Here is a 21460-nt window from a genome sequence, read left to right on the forward strand (position 1 = left end):
CACATCTCATGCTATCGGAAGGATCTCAGGTTTGGTATTAGAAGCATTGAGATATCACATCTCATGCTATCAGAATGGTCTCAGGATTGGAATCGGAAGGAGTTGGATATCACATCTCATGCTAAAGGGAGGGTCTCAGGTTTGGAAGGGGAAGGATTTGGATATCACATCTCATGTTATCGTAAGGATCTCAGGTTTGGTATTAGAAGTATTGAGATATCACATCTCATGCTATAGGAATGGTCTCAGGATTGGAATGGGAAGGACTTGGATATCACATCTCATGCTATAGGGAGGTCTCAAGTTTGATATTAGAAGCATTGAGATATCACATCTCATGCTATAGGAAGGGTCTCAGGATTGGAATGGAAGGAGTTGGATATCACATCTCATGTTTTAGGAAGGATCTCAGGTTTGGTATTAGAAGCATTGAGACATCACATCTCATGCTATAGGAAGGGTCTCAGGATTGGAATGGGAAGGAGTTGGATATCACATCTCATGCTATATGAAGGGTCTCAGGTTTGGTATAAGCATTGAGATATCACATCTCATGCTATAGGAAGGGTCTCAGGATTGGAATGGGAAGGAGTTGTATATGACATCTCATGCCGTAGGAAGGGTCTCAGGTTTGGTATAAGCATTGAGATATCACATCTCTGCTATCGGAAGGGTCTCAGGATTGGAATGGGAAGGAGTTGGATATCCCATCTCATGTTATAGGAAGAGTCTCAGGTTTGGTATTAGAAGCATTGAGATATCACATCTCATGCTATAGGAAGGGTCTCAGGATTGGAATGGGAAGGAGTTGGATATCACATCTCATGCTATAGGAAGGGTCTCAGGTTTGGTATAAGCAGTGAGATATCACATCTCATGCTATAGGAACTGTCTCTGGATTGGAATGGGAAGAAGTTGGATATCACATCTCATGTTATAGGAAGGATCTCAGGTTTGGTATAAGCATTGAGATATCACATCTCTGTTATCGGAAGGGTCTCAGGATTGGAATGTGAGGGAGTTGGATATTCCCATCTCATGTTATAGGAAGGGTCTCAGGTTTGGTATTAGAAGCATTGAGATATCACATCTCATGCTATAGGAAGGGTCTCAGGATTGGAATGGGAAGGAGTTGGATATCACATCTCATGCTATAGGAAGGATCTCAGGTTTGGTATAAGCAGTGAGATATCACATCTCATGCTATAGGAACTGTCTCAGGATTGGAATGGGAAGAAGTTGGATATCACATCTCATGTTTTAGGAAGGATTTCAGGTTTGGTATTAGAAGCATTGAGACATCACATCTCATGCTATAGGAAGGGTCTCAGGATTGGAATGGGAAGGAGTTGGATATCACATCTCATGCTATATGAAGGGTCTCAGGTTTGGTATAAGCATTGAGATATCACATCTCATGCTATAGGAAGGGTCTCAGGATTGGAATGGGAAGGAGTTGTATATGACATCTCATGCCGTAGGAAGGGTCTCAGGTTTGGTATAAGCATTGAGATATCACATCTCTGCTATCGGAAGGGTCTCAGGATTGGAATGGGAAGGAGTTGGATATCCCATCTCATGTTATAGGAAGAGTCTCAGGTTTGGTATTAGAAGCATTGAGATATCACATCTCATGCTATAGGAAGCGTCTCAGGATTGGAATGGGAAGGAGTTGGATATCACATCTCATGCTATAGGAAGGGTCTCAGGTTTGGTATAAGCAGTGAGATATCACATCTCATGCTATAGGAACTTTCTCAGGATTGGAATGGGAAGAAGTTGGATATCACATCTCATGTTATAGGAAGGATCTCAGGTTTGGTATAAGCATTGAGATATCACATCTCTGTTATCGGAAGGGTCTCAGGATTGGAATGTGAGGGAGTTGGATATTCCCATCTCATGTTATAGGAAGGGTCTCAGGTTTGGTATTAGAAGCATTGAGATATCACATCTCATGCTATAGGAAGGGTCTCAGGATTGGAATGGGAACGACTTGGATATCACATCTCATGCTATAGGGAGGGTCTCAGGATTGGAATGGGAAGGAGTTGGATATCACATCTCATGATAAAGGAAGGGTCTAAGGTTTGGAAGGGGAAGGATTTGGATATCACATCTCATGTTATAGGACGGGTCTCAGGTTTGGTATTAGAAGCATTGAGATATCAAATCTCATGGTATAGGAAGGGTCTCAGAATTGGAATGGGAAGGAGTTGGATATCACATCTCATTCTATAGGAAGGGTCTCAGGATTGGAATGGGAAGGAGTTTGATATCACATCTCATGCCATAGTATGGGTCTCAGGTTTGGTAGAAGCATTGGGATATCACATCTCATGCTATCGGAAGGTTATCAGGATTGGATTTGGAAGGAGTTGGATATCCCATCTCATGTTATAGGAAGGGTCTCAGGATTGGAATGGGAAGGACTTGGATATCACATCTCATGCTATAGGTAGGCTCTCAGGTTTGGAAGGGGAAAGAGTTGGATATCACATTTCATGTTAGAGGTAGGATCTCAGGTTTGGTATTAGAGGCATTGAGATATCACATCTCATGCTATCAGAAGGGTCTCAGGATTGGAATGGGAAGGAGTTGGATATCACATCTCATGTTATAGGAAGGGTCTCAGGATTGGAATGGGAAGGACTTGGATATCACATCTCATGCTATAGGTAGGCTCTCAGGTTTGGAAGGGGAAAGAGTTGGATATCACATTTCATGTTAGAGGTAGGATCTCAGGTTTGGTATTAGAGGCATTGAGATATCACATCTCATGCTATCAGAAGGGTCTCCGGATTGGAATGGGAAGGAGTTGGATATCACATCTCATGCTAAAGGGAGGGTCTCAGGTTTGGAAGGGGAAGGATTTGGATATCACATCTCATGTTATAGGAAGGATCTCAGGTTTGGTATTAGAAGCATTGAGATATCACATCTCATGCTATCGGAAGGATCTCAGGTTTGGTATTAGAAGCATTGAGATATCACATCTCATGCTATCAGAAGGGTCTTAGGATTGGAATGGGAAGAAGTTGGATATCACATCTCATGCTAAAGGGAGGGTCTCAGGTTTGGAAGGGGAAGGATTTGGATATCACATCTTATGTTATCGGAAGGATCTCAGGTTTGGTATTAGAAGTATTGAGATATCACATCTCATGCTATAGGAAGGGTCTCAGGATTGGAATGGGATGGAGTTGGATATCACATCTCAAGCTATAGGAAGGGTCTCAGGTTTGGTATATGCATTGAGATATCACATCTCATGCTATAGGAAGGGTCTCAGGATTGGAATGGGAAGGAGTTGGATATCACATCTCATGTTATAGGAAAGATTTCAGGTTTGGTATTAGAAGCATTGAGACATCACATCTCATGTTATAGGAAGGGTCTCAGGATTAGAATGGGAAGAAGTTGGATATCACATCTCATGCTCTAGGAAGGGTCTCAGGTTTGGCATAAGCATTGAGATATCACATCTCATGCTATAGGAAGGGTCTCAGGATTGGAATGGGAAGGAGTTGTATATGACATCTCATGCCATAGGAAGGGTCTCAGGTTTGGTATAAGCATTGAGATATCACATCACATGCTATAGGAAGGGTCTCAGGATTGGAATGGGAAGGACTTGGATATCACATCTCATGCTATCAGAAGGGTCTCAGGATTGGAATGGGAAGGAGTTGGATATCACATCTCATGCTAAAGGTAGGGTCTCAGGTTTGGAAGGGGAAGGATTTGGATATCACATCTCATGTTATAGGAAGGATCTCAGGTTTGGTATTAGAAGCATTGAGATATCACATCTCATGCTATCGGAAGTATCTCAGGTTTGGTATTAGAGGCATTGAAATATTACATCTCATGCTATCATAAGGGTCTCAGGATTGGAATGGGAAGGAGTTGGATATCACATCTCATGCTAAAGGGAGGGTCTCAGGTTTGGAAGGGGAAGGATTTGAATATCACATCACATGTTATAGGAAGGATCTCAGGTTTGGTATTAGAAGCATTGAGATATCACATCTCATGCTATCGGAATGGTCTCAGGATTGGAATGGGAAGGAGTTGGATATCACATCTCATGCTATAGGAAGGGTCTCAGGTTTGGAACGGGAAGGAGTTGGATATCACATCTCATGTTATAGGAAAGATCTCAGGTTTGGTATTAGAAGCATTGAGACATCACATCACTGCAATCGGAAGTGTCTCAGGATTGGGATGGGAAGGCGTTGGATATCACATCTCATGTTATAGGAAAGATCTCAGGTTTGGTATTAGAAGCATTGAGACATCACATCTCATGTTATAGGAAGGGTCTCAGAATTGGAATGGGAAGAAGTTGGATATCACATCTCATGCTATAGGAAGGGTCTCAGTTTGGTATAAGCATTGAGATATCACATCTCATGCTATAGGAAGGCTCTCAGGATTGGAATGGGAAGGAGTTGTATATGACATCTCATGCCATAGGAAGGGTCTCAGGTTTGGTATAAGCATTGAGATATCACATCACATGCTATAGGCAGGGTCTCAGGTTTGGAAAGGGAAGGAGTTGGATATCACATTTCATGTTAGAGGTAGGATCTGAGGTTTGGTATTAGAGGCATTGAGATATCACATCTCATGCTATCAGAAGGGTCTCAGGATTGGAATGGGAAGGAGTTGGATATCACATCTCATGCTAAAGGGAGGGTCTCAGGTTTGGAAGGGGAAGGATTTGGATATCACATCTCATGTTATAGGAAGGATCTCAGGTTTTGTATTAGAAGCATTGAGATATCACATCTCATGCTATCGGAAGTATCTCAGGTTTGGTATTAGAGGCATTGAGATATCACATCTCATGCTATCGTAAGGGTCTCAGGATTGGAATGGGAAGGAGTTGGATATCACATCTCATGCTAAAGGGAGGGTCTCAGGTTTGGAAGGGGAAGGATTTGAATATCACATCACATGTTATAGGAAGGATCTCAGGTTTGGTATTAGAAGCATTGAGATATCACATCTCATGCTATAGGAAGGGTCTCAGGTTTGGAACGGGAAGGAGTTGGATATCACATCTCATGTTTAAGGAAAGATCTCAGGTTTGGTATTAGAAGCATTGAGACATCACATCTCTGCAATCGGAAGTGTCTCAGGATTAGGATGGGAAGGAGTTGGATATCACATCTCATGTTATAGGAAAGATCTCAGGTTTGGTATTAGAAGCATTGAGACATCACATCTCATGTTATAGGAAGGGTCTCATGATTGGAATGGGAAGAAGTTGGATATCACATCTCATGCTATAGGAAGGGTCGCAGGTTTGGTAGAAGCATTGAGATATCACATCTCATGCTATAGGAACGGTCTCAGGATTGGAATGGGAAGGACTTGGATATCCCATCTCATGCTATAGGCAGGGTCTCAGGTTTGGAAAGGGAAGGAGTTGGATGTCACATTTCATGTTAGAGGTAGGATCTCAGGTTTGGTATTAGAGGCATTGAGATATCACATCTCATGCTATCCGAAGGGTCTCAGGATTGGAATGGGAAGGAGTTGGATATCACATCTCATGCTAAAGGGAGGGTCTCAGGTTTGGCAGGGGAAGGATTTGGATATCACATCTCATGTTATAGGAAGGATCTCAGGTTTGGTATTAGAAGCATTGAGATATCACATCTCATGCTATCGGAAGTATCTCAGGTTTGGTATTAGAGGCATTGAGATATCACATCTCATGCTATCATAAGGGTCTCAGGATTGGAATGGGAAGGAGTTGGATATCACATCTCATGCTAAAGGGAGGGTCTCAGGTTTGGAAGGGGAAGGATTTGAATATCACATCACATGTTATAGGAAGGATCTCAGGTTTGGTATTAGAGGCTTTGAGATATCACATCTCATGCTATCGGAAGGGTCTCAGGATTGGAATGGGAAGGAGTTGGATATCACATCTCATGCTATAGGAAGGGTCTCAGGTTTGGAACGGGAAGGAGTTGGATATCACATCTCATGTTATAGGAAGGGTCTCAGGTTTGGTATAAGCATTGAGATATCACATCTCTGCTATCGGAGGTGTCTCAGGATTGGAACGGGAAGGAGTCGGATATCCCATCTCATGTTATAGGACTGGTCTCAGGTTTGGTATTAGAAGCATTGAGATATCACATCGCATGCTGTAGGAAGGGTCTCAGGTTTGGAATGGGAAGGAATTGGATATCACATCTCATGTCATAGGAAGGATCTCAGGTTTGGTATTAGAAGCATTGAGATATCACATCTCATGCTATAGGAATGGTCTCAGGATTGGAATGGGAAGGAGTTGGATATTACATTCTTGCTATGGGAAGGGTCTCATGTTTGGAATTGGAAGGAGTTGGATATCACATATGCTATAGGAAGGGTCTCAGGTTTGGAATGGGAAGGAGTTGGATATCACATCTCATGTTATAGGAAGGGTCTCAGGTTTGGTATAATCATTGAGATATCACATCTCTGCTATCGGAAGTGTCTCAGGATTGGAATGGGAAGGAGTTGGATATCCCATCTCATGTTATAGGACGGGTCTCAGGTTTGTTATTAGAATCATTGAGATATCATATTGCATGCTATAGGAAGGGTCTAAGGATTGGAATGGGAAGGACTTGGATATCACATCTCATGCTATAGGTAGGCTCTCAGGTTTGGAAAGGGAAGGAGTTGGATATCACATTTCATGTTAGAGGAAGGATCTCAGGTTTGGTATTAGAGGCATTGAGATATCACATCTCATGCTATAGGAAGGGTCTCAGGATTGGAATGGGAAGGAGTTGGATATCACATCTCATGCTATAGGAAGGGTCTCAGGTTTGGTATAAGCATTGAGATATCACATCTCATGCTATAGGAAGGGTCTCAGGATTGGAATGGGAAGGATATGTATATGACATCTCATGCCATAGGAAGGGTCTCAGGTTTGGTATAAGCATTGAGATATCACATCTCTGCTTTTGGAAGGGTCTCAGGATTGGAATCGGAAGGAGTTGGATATCCCATCTCATGTTATAGGAAGAGTCTCAGGTTTGGTATTAGAAGCATTGAGATATCACATCTCATGCTATAGGAAGTGTCTCAGGATTGGAATGGGAAGGAATTGGATATCACATCTCATGCTATAGGGAGGGTCTCAAGTTTGATATTAGAAGCATTGAGATATCACATCTCATGCTATAGGAAGGGTCTCAGGATTGGAATGGAAGGAGTTGGATATCACATCTCATGTTATAGGAAGGATCTCAGGTTTGGTATTAGAAGCATTGAGACATCACATCTCATGCTATAGGAAGGGTCTCAGGATTGTAATGGGAAGGAGTTGGATATCACATCTCATGCTATATGAAGGGTCTCAGGTTTGGTATAAGCATTGAGATATCACATCTCATGCTATAGGAAGGGTCTCAGGATTGGAATGGGAAGGAGTTGTATATGACATCTCATGCCGTAGGAAGGGTCTCAGGTTTGGTATAAGCATTGAGATATCACATCTCTGCTATCGGAAGGGTCTCAGGATTGGAATGGGAAGGAGTTGGATATCCCATCTCATGTTATAGGACGGGTCTCAGGTTTGTTATTAGAATCATTGAGATATCATATTGCATGCTATAGGAAGGGTCTAAGGATTGGAATTGGAAGGACTTGGATATCACATCTCATGCTATAGGTAGGCTCTCAGGTTTGGAAAGGGAAGGAGTTGGATATCACATTTCATGTTAGAGGAAGGATCTCAGGTTTGGTATTAGAGGCATTGAGATATCACATCTCATGCTATAGGAAGGGTCTCAGGATTGGAATGGGAAGGAGTTAGATATCACATCTCATGCTATAGGAAGGGTCTCAGGTTTGGTATAAGCATTGAGATATCACATCTCATGCTATAGGAAGGGTCTCAGGATTGGAATGGGAAGGATATGTATATGACATCTCATGCCATAGGAAGGGTCTCAGGTTTGATATAAGCATTGAGATATCACATCTGTGCTTTTGGAAGGGTCTCAGGATTGGAATGGGAAGGAGTTGGATATCCCATCTCATGTTATAGGAAGAGTCTCAGGTTTGGTATTAGAAGCATTGAGATATCACATCTCATGCTATAGGAAGTGTCTCAGGATTGGAATGGGAAGGACTTGGATATCACATCTCATGCTATAGGGAGGGTCTCAAGTTTGATATTAGAAGCATTGAGATATCACATCTCATGCTATAGGAAGGGTCTCAGGATTGGAATGGAAGGAGTTGGATATCACATCTCATGTTTTAGGAAGGATCTCAGGTTTGGTATTAGAAGCATTGAGACATCACATCTCATGCTATAGGAAGGGTCTCAGGATTGGAATGGGAAGGAGTTGGATATCACATCTCATGCTAAAGGGAGGGTCTCAGGTTTGGAAGGGGAAGGATTTGGATATCACATCTCATGTTATAGGAAGGATCTCAGGTTTTGTATTAGAAGCATTGAGATATCACATCTCATGCTATCGGAAGTATCTCAGGTTTGGTATTAGAGGCATTGAGATATCACATCTCATGCTATCGTAAGGGTCTCAGGATTGGAATGGGAAGGAGTTGGATATCACATCTCATGCTAAAGGGAGGGTCTCAGGTTTGGAAGGGGAAGGATTTGAATATCACATCACATGTTATAGGAAGGATCTCAGGTTTGGTATTAGAAGCATTGAGATATCACATCTCATGCTATAGGAAGGGTCTCAGGTTTGGAACGGGAAGGAGTTGGATATCACATCTCATGTTTAAGGAAAGATCTCAGGTTTGGTATTAGAAGCATTGAGACATCACATCTCTGCAATCGGAAGTGTCTCAGGATTAGGATGGGAAGGAGTTGGATATCACATCTCATGTTATAGGAAAGATCTCAGGTTTGGTATTAGAAGCATTGAGACATCACATCTCATGTTATAGGAAGGGTCTCATGATTGGAATGGGAAGAAGTTGGATATCACATCTCATACTATAGGAAGGGTCTCAGGTTTGGTAGAAGCATTGAGATATCACATCTCATGCTATAGGAACGGTCTCAGGATTGGAATGGGAAGGACTTGGATATCCCATCTCATGCTATAGACCGGGTCTCAGGTTTGGAAAGGGAAGGAGTTGGATGTCACATTTCATGTTAGAGGTAGGATCTCAGGTTTGGTATTAGAGGCATTGAGATATCACATCTCATGCTATCCGAAGGGTGTCAGGATTGGAATGGGAAGGAGTTGGATATCACATCTCATGCTAAAGGGAGGGTCTCAGGTTTGGCAGGGGAAGGATTTGGATATCACATCTCATGTTATAGGAAGGATCTCAGGTTTGGTATTAGAAGCATTGAGATATCACATCTCATGCTATCGGAAGTATCTCAGGTTTGGTATTAGAGGCATTGAGATATCACATCTCATGCTATCATAAGGGTCTCACGATTGGAATGGGAAGGAGTTGGATATCACATCTCATGCTAAAGGGAGGGTCTCAGGTTTGGGAGGGGAAGGATTTGAATATCACATCACATGTTATAGGAAGGATCTCAGGTTTGGTATTAGAGGCTTTGAGATATCACATCTCATGCTATCGGAAGGGTCTCAGGATTGGAATGGGAAGGAGTTGGATATCACATCTCATGCTATAGGAAGGGTCTCAGGTTTGGAACGGGAAGGAGTTGGATATCACATCTCATGTTATAGGAAGGGTCTCAGGTTTGGTATAAGCATTGAGATATCACATCTCTGCAATCGGAAGTGTCACAGGATTGGAACGGGAAGGAGTTGGATATCCCATCTCATATTATAGGACTGGTCTCAGGTTTGGTATTAGAAGCATTGAGATATCACATCGCATGCTGTAGGAAGGGTCTCAGGTTTGGAATGGGAAGGAATTGGATATCACATCTCATGTCATAGGAAGGATCTCAGGTTTGGTATTAGAAGCATTGAGATATCACATCTCATGCTATAGGAATGGTCTCAGGATTGGAATGGGAAGGAGTTGGATATTACATTCTTGCTATGGGAAGGGTCTCATGTTTGGAATTGGAAGGAGTTGGATATCACATATGCTATAGGAAGGGTCTCAGGTTTGGAATGGGAAGGAGTTGGATATCACATCTCATGTTATAGGAAGGGTCTCAGGTTTGGTATAAGCATTGAGATATCACATCTCTGCTATCGGAAGTGTCTCAGGATTGGAATGGGAAGGAGTTGGATATCCCATCTCATGTTATAGGACGGGTCTCAGGTTTGTTATTAGAATCATTGAGATATCATATTGCATGCTATAGGAAGGGTCTAAGGATTGGAATGGGAAGGACTTGGATATCACATCTCATGCTATAGGTAGGCTCTCAGGTTTGGAAAGGGAAGGAGTTGGATATCACATTTCATGTTAGAGGAAGGATCTCAGGTTTGGTATTAGAGGCATTGAGATATCACATCTCATGCTATAGGAAGGGTCTCAGGATTGGAATGGGAAGGAGTTGGATATCACATCTCATGCTATAGGAAGGGTCTCAGGTTTGGTATAAGCATTGAGATATCACATCTCATGCTATAGGAAGGGTCTCAGGATTGGAATGGGAAGGATATGTATATGACATCTCATGCCATAGGAAGGGTCTCAGGTTTGGTATAAGCATTGAGATATCACATCTCTGCTTTTGGAAGGGTCTCAGGATTGGAATCGGAAGGAGTTGGATATCCCATCTCATGTTATAGGAAGAGTCTCAGGTTTGGTATTAGAAGCATTGAGATATCACATCTCATGCTATAGGAAGTGTCTCAGGATTGGAATGGGAAGGAATTGGATATCACATCTCATGCTATAGGGAGGGTCTCAAGTTTGATATTAGAAGCATTGAGATATCACATCTCATGCTATAGGAAGGGTCTCAGGATTGGAATGGAAGGAGTTGGATATCACATCTCATGTTATAGGAAGGATCTCAGGTTTGGTATTAGAAGCATTGAGACATCACATCTCATGCTATAGGAAGGGTCTCAGGATTGTAATGGGAAGGAGTTGGATATCACATCTCATGCTATATGAAGGGTCTCAGGTTTGGTATAAGCATTGAGATATCACATCTCATGCTATAGGAAGGGTCTCAGGATTGGAATGGGAAGGAGTTGTATATGACATCTCATGCCGTAGGAAGGGTCTCAGGTTTGGTATAAGCATTGAGATATCACATCTCTGCTATCGGAAGGGTCTCAGGATTGGAATGGGAAGGAGTTGGATATCCCATCTCATGTTATAGGACGGGTCTCAGGTTTGTTATTAGAATCATTGAGATATCATATTGCATGCTATAGGAAGGGTCTAAGGATTGGAATTGGAAGGACTTGGATATCACATCTCATGCTATAGGTAGGCTCTCAGGTTTGGAAAGGGAAGGAGTTGGATATCACATTTCATGTTAGAGGAAGGATCTCAGGTTTGGTATTAGAGGCATTGAGATATCACATCTCATGCTATAGGAAGGGTCTCAGGATTGGAATGGGAAGGAGTTAGATATCACATCTCATGCTATAGGAAGGGTCTCAGGTTTGGTATAAGCATTGAGATATCACATCTCATGCTATAGGAAGGGTCTCAGGATTGGAATGGGAAGGATATGTATATGACATCTCATGCCATAGGAAGGGTCTCAGGTTTGATATAAGCATTGAGATATCACATCTGTGCTTTTGGAAGGGTCTCAGGATTGGAATGGGAAGGAGTTGGATATCCCATCTCATGTTATAGGAAGAGTCTCAGGTTTGGTATTAGAAGCATTGAGATATCACATCTCATGCTATAGGAAGTGTCTCAGGATTGGAATGGGAAGGACTTGGATATCACATCTCATGCTATAGGGAGGGTCTCAAGTTTGATATTAGAAGCATTGAGATATCACATCTCATGCTATAGGAAGGGTCTCAGGATTGGAATGGAAGGAGTTGGATATCACATCTCATGTTTTAGGAAGGATCTCAGGTTTGGTATTAGAAGCATTGAGACATCACATCTCATGCTATAGGAAGGGTCTCAGGATTGGAATGGGAAGGAGTTGGATATCACATCTCATGCTAAAGGGAGGGTCTCAGGTTTGGAAGGGGAAGGATTTGGATATCACATCTCATGTTATAGGAAGGATCTCAGGTTTTGTATTAGAAGCATTGAGATATCACATCTCATGCTATCGGAAGTATCTCAGGTTTGGTATTAGAGGCATTGAGATATCACATCTCATGCTATCGTAAGGGTCTCAGGATTGGAATGGGAAGGAGTTGGATATCACATCTCATGCTAAAGGGAGGGTCTCAGGTTTGGAAGGGGAAGGATTTGAATATCACATCACATGTTATAGGAAGGATCTCAGGTTTGGTATTAGAAGCATTGAGATATCACATCTCATGCTATAGGAAGGGTCTCAGGTTTGGAACGGGAAGGAGTTGGATATCACATCTCATGTTTAAGGAAAGATCTCAGGTTTGGTATTAGAAGCATTGAGACATCACATCTCTGCAATCGGAAGTGTCTCAGGATTAGGATGGGAAGGAGTTGGATATCACATCTCATGTTATAGGAAAGATCTCAGGTTTGGTATTAGAAGCATTGAGACATCACATCTCATGTTATAGGAAGGGTCTCATGATTGGAATGGGAAGAAGTTGGATATCACATCTCATACTATAGGAAGGGTCTCAGGTTTGGTAGAAGCATTGAGATATCACATCTCATGCTATAGGAACGGTCTCAGGATTGGAATGGGAAGGACTTGGATATCCCATCTCATGCTATAGACCGGGTCTCAGGTTTGGAAAGGGAAGGAGTTGGATGTCACATTTCATGTTAGAGGTAGGATCTCAGGTTTGGTATTAGAGGCATTGAGATATCACATCTCATGCTATCCGAAGGGTGTCAGGATTGGAATGGGAAGGAGTTGGATATCACATCTCATGCTAAAGGGAGGGTCTCAGGTTTGGCAGGGGAAGGATTTGGATATCACATCTCATGTTATAGGAAGGATCTCAGGTTTGGTATTAGAAGCATTGAGATATCACATCTCATGCTATCGGAAGTATCTCAGGTTTGGTATTAGAGGCATTGAGATATCACATCTCATGCTATCATAAGGGTCTCACGATTGGAATGGGAAGGAGTTGGATATCACATCTCATGCTAAAGGGAGGGTCTCAGGTTTGGGAGGGGAAGGATTTGAATATCACATCACATGTTATAGGAAGGATCTCAGGTTTGGTATTAGAGGCTTTGAGATATCACATCTCATGCTATCGGAAGGGTCTCAGGATTGGAATGGGAAGGAGTTGGATATCACATCTCATGCTATAGGAAGGGTCTCAGGTTTGGAACGGGAAGGAGTTGGATATCACATCTCATGTTATAGGAAGGGTCTCAGGTTTGGTATAAGCATTGAGATATCACATCTCTGCAATCGGAAGTGTCACAGGATTGGAACGGGAAGGAGTTGGATATCCCATCTCATATTATAGGACTGGTCTCAGGTTTGGTATTAGAAGCATTGAGATATCACATCGCATGCTGTAGGAAGGGTCTCAGGTTTGGAATGGGAAGGAATTGGATATCACATCTCATGTCATAGGAAGGATCTCAGGTTTGGTATTAGAAGCATTGAGATATCACATCTCATGCTATAGGAATGGTCTCAGGATTGGAATGGGAAGGAGTTGGATATTACATTCTTGCTATGGGAAGGGTCTCATGTTTGGAATTGGAAGGAGTTGGATATCACATATGCTATAGGAAGGGTCTCAGGTTTGGAATGGGAAGGAGTTGGATATCACATCTCATGTTATAGGAAGGGTCTCAGGTTTGGTATAAGCATTGAGATATCACATCTCTGCTATCGGAAGTGTCTCAGGATTGGAATGGGAAGGAGTTGGATATCCCATCTCATGTTATAGGACGGGTCTCAGGTTTGTTATTAGAATCATTGAGATATCATATTGCATGCTATAGGAAGGGTCTAAGGATTGGAATGGGAAGGACTTGGATATCACATCTCATACTATAGGTAGGCTCTCAGGTTTGGAAAGGGAAGGAGTTGGATATCACATTTCATGTTAGAGGAAGGATCTCAGGTTTGGTATTAGAGGCATTGAGATATCACATCTCATGCTATAGGAAGGGTCTCAGGATTGGAATGGGAAGGAGTTGGATATCACATCTCATGCTATAGGAAGGGTCTCAGGTTTGGTATAAGCATTGAGATATCACATCTCATGCTATAGGAAGGGTCTCAGGATTGGAATGGGAAGGATATGTATATGACATCCTATGCCATAGGAAGGGTCTCAGGTTTGGTATAAGCATTGAGATATCACATCTCTGCTTTTGGAAGGGTCTCAGGATTGGAATCGGAAGGAGTTGGATATCCCATCTCATGTTATAGGAAGAGTCTCAGGTTTGGTATTAGAAGCATTGAGATATCACATCTCATGCTATAGGAAGTGTCTCAGGATTGGAATGGGAAGGAATTGGATATCACATCTCATGCTATAGGGAGGGTCTCAAGTTTGATATTAGAAGCATTGAGATATCACATCTCATGCTATAGGAAGGGTCTCAGGATTGGAATGGAAGGAGTTGGATATCACATCTCATGTTATAGGAAGGATCTCAGGTTTGGTATTAGAAGCATTGAGACATCACATCTCATGCTATAGGAAGTTTCTCAGGATTGTAATGGGAAGGAGTTGGATATCACATCTCATGCTATATGAAGGGTCTCAGGTTTGGTATAAGCATTGAGATATCACATCTCATGCTATAGGAAGGGTCTCAGGATTGGAATGGGAAGGAGTTGTATATGACATCTTATGCCGTAGGAAGGGTCTCAGGTTTGGTATAAGCATTGAGATATCACATCTCTGCTATCGGAAGGGTCTCAGGATTGGAATGGGAAGGAGTTGGATATCCCATCTCATGTTATAGGACGGGTCTCAGGTTTGTTATTAGAATCATTGAGATATCATATTGCATGCTATAGGAAGGGTCTAAGGATTGGAATTGGAAGGACTTGGATATCACATCTCATGCTATAGGTAGGCTCTCAGGTTTGGAAAGGGAAGGAGTTGGATATCACATTTCATGTTAGAGGAAGGATCTCAGGTTTGGTATTAGAGGCATTGAGATATCACATCTCATGCTATAGGAAGGGTCTCAGGATTGGAATGGGAAGGAGTTAGATATCACATCTCATGCTATAGGAAGGGTCTCAGGTTTGGTATAAGCATTGAGATATCACATCTCATGCTATAGGAAGGGTCTCAGGATTGGAATGGGAAGGATATGTATATGACATCTCATGCCATAGGAAGGGTCTCAGGTTTGGTATAAGCATTGAGATATCACATCTGTGCTTTTGGAAGGGTCTCAGGATTGGAATGGGAAGGAGTTGGATATCCCATCTCATGTTATAGGAAGAGTCTCAGGTATGGTATTAGAAGCATTGAGATATCACATCTCATGCTATAGGAAGTGTCTCAGGATTGGAATGGGAAGGAGTTGGATATCACATCTCATGCTATAGGAAGGGTCTCAGGATTGGAATGGGAAGGAGTTGGATATCACATCTCATGTTATAGGAAGGATCTCAGGTTTGGTATTGGAAGCATTGAGACATCACATCTCATGCTATAGGAAGGGTCTCAGGATTGGAATGGGAAGGAGTTGTATATGACATCTCATGCCGTAGGAAGGGTCTCAGGTTTGGTATAAGCATTGAGATATCACATCTCTGCTATCGGAAGGGTCTCAGGATTGGAATGGGAAGGAGTTGGATATCCCATCTCATGTTATAGGAAGGGTCTCATGATTGGAATGGGAAGGACTTGGATATCACATCTCATGCTATAGGAAGGCTCTCAGGTTTGGAAGGGGAAAGAGTTGGATATCACATTTCATGTTAGAGGTAGGATCTCAGGTTTGGTATTAGAGGCATTGAGATATCACATCTCATGCTATCAGAAGGGTCTCAGGATTGGAATGGGAAGGAGTTGGATATCACATCTCATGCTAAAGGGAGGGTCTCAAGTTTGGAAGGGGAAGGATTTGGATATCACATCTCATGTTATAGGAAGGATCTCAGGTTTGGTATTAGAAGCATTGAGATATCACATCAAATGCTATCAGAAGGGTCTCAGGATAGGAATGGGAAGGAGTTGGATATCACATCTCATGCTAAAGGGAGGGTCTCAGGTTTGGAAGGGGAAGGATTTGGATATCACATCTCATGTTATCGGAAGGATCTCAGGTTTGGTATTAGAAGTATTGAGATATCACATCTCATGCTATAGGAAGGGTCTCAGGATTGGAATGGGAACGAGTTGGATATCACATCTCATGCTAAAGGAAGGGTCTCAGGTTTGGTAGAAGCATTGAGATATCACATCTCATGCTATAGGAAGGGTCTCAGGATTGGAATGGGAAGGACTTAGATATCTCATATCACGCTATAGGGAGGGTCTCAGTTTTGATATTAGAAGCATTGAGATATCACATCTCATGCTATCGGAAGTGTCTCAGGATTGGAATGGGAAGGAGCTGGATATCACATCTCATGCTAAAGGAAGGGTCTCAGGTTTGGAACGGGAAGGAGTTGGATATCACATCTCATGTTATAGGAAGGGTCTCAGGTTGGTATAAGCATTGAGATATCACATCTCTGCTATCGGAAGGGTCTAAGGATTGGAATGGGAAGGACTTGGATATCACATCTCATGCTATAGATAGACTCTCAGGTTTGGAAAGGGAAGGAGTTGGATATCACATTTCATGTTAGAGGAAGGATCTCAGGTTTGGTATTAGAGGCATTGAGATATCACATCTCATGCTATAGGAAGGGTCTCAGGTTGGAATTGGAAGGAGTTGGATATCACATCTCATGTTATAGGAAGGGTCTCAGGATTGGAATGGGAAGGACTTGGATATCACATCTCATGCTATAGGAAGGCTCTCAGGTTTGGAAGGGGAAAGAGTTGGATATCACATTTCATGTTAGAGGTAGGATCTCAGGTTTGGTATTAGAGGCAATGAGATATCACATCTCATGCTATCAGAAGGGTCTCAGGATTGGAATGGGAAGGAGTTGGATATCACATCTCATGCTAAAGGGAGGGTCTTAGGTTTGGAAGGGGAAGGATTTGGATATCACATCTCATGTTATAGGAAGGATCTCAGGTTTGGTATTAGAAGCATTGAGATATCACATCTCATGCTATCGGAAGGATCTCAGGTTTGGTATTAGAAGCATTGAGATATCACATCCCATGCTATCAGAAGGTTCTCAGGATTGGAATGGGAAGGAGTTGGATATCCCATCTCATGCTAAAGGGAGGGTCTCAGGTTTGGAAGGGGAAGGATTTGGATATCACATCTCATGTTATCGGAAGGATCTCAGGTTTGGTATTAGAAGTATTGAGATATCACATCTCATGCTATAGGAAGGGTCTCAGGATTGGAATGGGAAGGAGTTGGATATCACATCTCATGTTATAGGACGGGTCTCAGGATTGTTATTAGAATCATTGAGATATCATATTGCATGCTGTAGGAAGGGTCTCATGATTGGAATGGGAAGGACTTGGATATCACATCTCATGCTATAGGAAGGCTCTCAGGTTTGGAAGGGGAAAGAGTTGGATATCACATTTCATGTTAGAGGTAGGATCTCAGGTTTGGTATTAGAGGCATTGAGATATCACATCTCATGCTATCAGAAGGGTCTCAGGATTGGAATGGGAAGGAGTTGGATATCACATCTCATGCTAAAGGGAGGGTCTCAGGTTTGGAAGGGGAAGGATTTGGATATCACATCTCATGTTATAGGAAGGATCTCAGGTTTGGTATTAGAAGTATTGAGATATCACATCTCATGCTATAGGAAGGGTCTCGGGATTGGAATGGGAACGAGTTGGATATCACATCTCATGCTATAGGAAGGGTCTCAGGATTGGAATGGGAAGGACTTAGATATCTCATATCATGCTATAGGGAGGGTCTCAGTTTTGATATTAGAAGCATTGAGATATCACATCTCATGCTATCGGAAGTGTCTCAGGATTGGAATGGGAAGGAGCTGGATATCACATCTCATGCTAAAGGAAGGGTCTCAGGTTTGGAACGTGAAGGAGTTGGATATCACATCTCATGTTATAGGAAGGGTCTCATGTTGGTATAAGCATTGAGATATCACATCTCTGCTATCGGAAGTGTCTCAGGATTGGAATGGGAAGGAGTTGGATATCCCATCTCATGTTATAGGACGGGTCTCAGGTTTGTTATTAGAATCATTGAGATATCATATTGCATGCTGTAGGAAGGGTCTAAGGATTGGAATGGGAAGGACTTGGATATCACATCTCATGCTATAGATAGGCTCTCAGGTTTGGAAAGGGAAGGAGTTGGATATCACATTTCATGTTAGAGGAAGGATCTCAGGTTTGGTATTAGAGGCATTGAGATATCACATCTCATGCTATAGGAAGGGTCTCAGGTTGGAATTGGAAGGAGTTGGATATCACATCTCATGTTATAGGAAGGGTCTCAGGATTGGAATGGGAAGGACTTGGATATCACAACTCATGCTATAGGAAGGCTCTCAGGTTTGGAAGGGGAAAGAGTTGGATATCACATTTCATGTTAGAGGTAGGATCTCAGGTTTGGTATTAGAGGCAATGAGATATCACATCTCATGCTATCAGAAGGGTCTCAGGATTGGAATGGGAAGGAGTTGGATATCACATCTCATGCTAAAGGGAGGGTCTTAGGTTTGGAAGGGGAAGGATTTGGATATCACATCTCATGTTATAGGAAGGATCTCAGGTTTGGTATTAGAAGCATTGAGATATCACATCTCATGCTATCGGAAGGATCTCAGGTTTGGTATTAGAAGCATTGAGATATCACATCTCATGCTATCAGAAGGTTCTCAGGATTGGAATGGGAAGGAGTTGGATATCCCATCTCATGCTAAAGGGAGGGTCTCAGGTTTGGAAGGGGAAGGATTTGGATATCACATCTCATGTTATCGGAAGGATCTCAGGTTTGGTATTAGAAGTATTGAGATATCACATCTCATGCTATAGGAAGGGTCTCAGGATTGGAATGGGAAGGAGTTGGATATCACATCTCATGTTATAGGACGGGTCTCAGGATTGTTATTAGAATCATTGAGATATCATATTGCATGCTGTAGGAAGGGTCTCATGATTGGAATGGGAAGGACTTGGATATCACATCTCATGCTATAGGAAGGCTCTCAGGTTTGGAAGGGGAAAGAGTTGGATATCACATTTCATGTTAGAGGTAGGATCTCAGGTTTGGTATTAGAGGCATTGAGATATCACATCTCATGCTATCAGAAGGGTCTCAGGATTGGAATGGGAAGGAGTTGGATATCACATCTCATGCTAAAGGGAGGGTCTCAGGTTTGGAAGGGGAAGGATTTGGATATCACATCTCATGTTATAGGAAGGATCTCAGGTTTGGTATTAGAAGTATTGAGATATCACATCTCATGCTATAGGAAGGGTCTCGGGATTGGAATGGGAACGAGTTGGATATCACATCTCATGCTATAGGAAGGGTCTCAGGATTGGAATGGGAAGGACTTAGATATCTCATATCATGCTATAGGGAGGGTCTCAGTTTTGATATTAGAAGCATTGAGATATCACATCTCATGCTATCGGAAGTGTCTCAGGATTGGAATGGGAAGGAGCTGGATATCACATCTCATGCTAAAGGAAGGGTCTCAGGTTTGGAACGTGAAGGAGTTGGATATCACATCTCATGTTATAGGAAGGGTCTCATGTTGGTATAAGCATTGAGATATCACATCTCTGCTATCGGAAGTGTCTCAGGATTGGAATGGGAAGGAGTTGGATATCCCATCTCATGTTATAGGACGGGTCTCAGGTTTGTTATTAGAATCATTGAGATATCATATTGCATGCTGTAGGAAGGGTCTAAGGATTGGAATGGGAAGGACTTGGATATCACATCTCATGCTATAGATAGGCTCTCAGGTTTGGAAAGGGAAGGAGTTGGATATCACATTTCATGTTAGAGGAAGGATCTCAGGTTTGGTATTAGAGGCATTGAGATATCACATCTCATGCTATAGGAAGGGTCTCAGGTTGGAATTGGAAGGAGTTGGATATCACATCTCATGTTATAGGAAGGGTCTCAGGATTGGAATGGGAAGGACTTGGATATCACAACTCATGCTATAGGAAGGCTCTCAGGTTTGGAAGGGGAAAGAGTTGGATATCACATTTCATGTTAGAGGTAGGATCTCAGGTTTGGTATTAGAGGCAATGAGATATCACATCTCATGCTATCAGAAGGGTCTCAGGATTGGAATGGGAAGGAGTTGGATATCACATATCATGCTAAAGGGAGGGTCTCAGGTTTGGAAGGGGAAGGATTTGGATATCACATCTCATGTTATAGGAAGGATCTCAGGTTTGGTATTAGAAGCATTGAGATATCACATCTCATGCTATCGGAAGGATCTCAGGTTTGGTATTAGAAGCATTGAGATATCACATCTCATGCTATCAGAAGGTTCTCAGGATTGGAATGGGAAGGAGTTGGATATCCCATCTCATGCTAAAGTGAGGGTCTCAGGTTTGGAAGGGTAAGGATTTGGATATCACATCTCATGTTATCGGAAGGATCTCAGGTTTGGTATTAGAAGTATTGAGATATCACATCTCATGCTATAGGAAGGGTCTCAGGATTGGAATGGGAAGGAGTTGGATATCACATCTCATGCTAAAGGAAGGGTCTCAGGTTTGGTAGAAGCATTGAGATATCACATCTCATGCTATAGGAAGGGTCTCAGGATTGGAATGGGAAGGACTTAGATATCACATATCATGCTATAGGGAGGGTCTCAGTTTTGATATTAGAAGCATTGAGATATCACATCTCATGCTATCGGAAGTGTCTCAGGATTGGAATGGGAAGGAGCTGGATATCACATCTCATGCTAAAGGAAGGGTCTCAGGTTTGGAACGGGAAGGAGTTGGATATCCGATCTCATGTTATAGGAAGGGTCTCAGGTTTGGTATAAGCATTGAGATATCACAAATCTGCTATCGGAAGTGTCTCAGGATTGGAATGGGAAGGAGTTGGATATCCCATCTCATGTTATAGGACTGGTCTCAGGATTGTTATTAGAATCATTGAGATATCATATTGCATGCTGTAGGAAGGGTCTAAGGATTGGAATGGGAAGGACTTGGATATCACATCTCATGCTATGGATAGGCTCTCAGGTTTGGAAAGGGAAGGAGTTGGATATCACATTTCATGTTAGAGGAAGGATCTCAGGTTTGGTATTAGAGGCATTGAGATATCACATCTCATGCTATAGGAAGGGTCTCAGGATTGGAATGGGAAG

This window comes from Ambystoma mexicanum, chromosome 7p (assembly GCF_040938575.1).
Source record: "Ambystoma mexicanum isolate Mex_15411 chromosome 7p, UKY_AmexF1_1, whole genome shotgun sequence".
NCBI classification, from domain to species: domain Eukaryota; kingdom Metazoa; phylum Chordata; class Amphibia; order Caudata; family Ambystomatidae; genus Ambystoma; species Ambystoma mexicanum.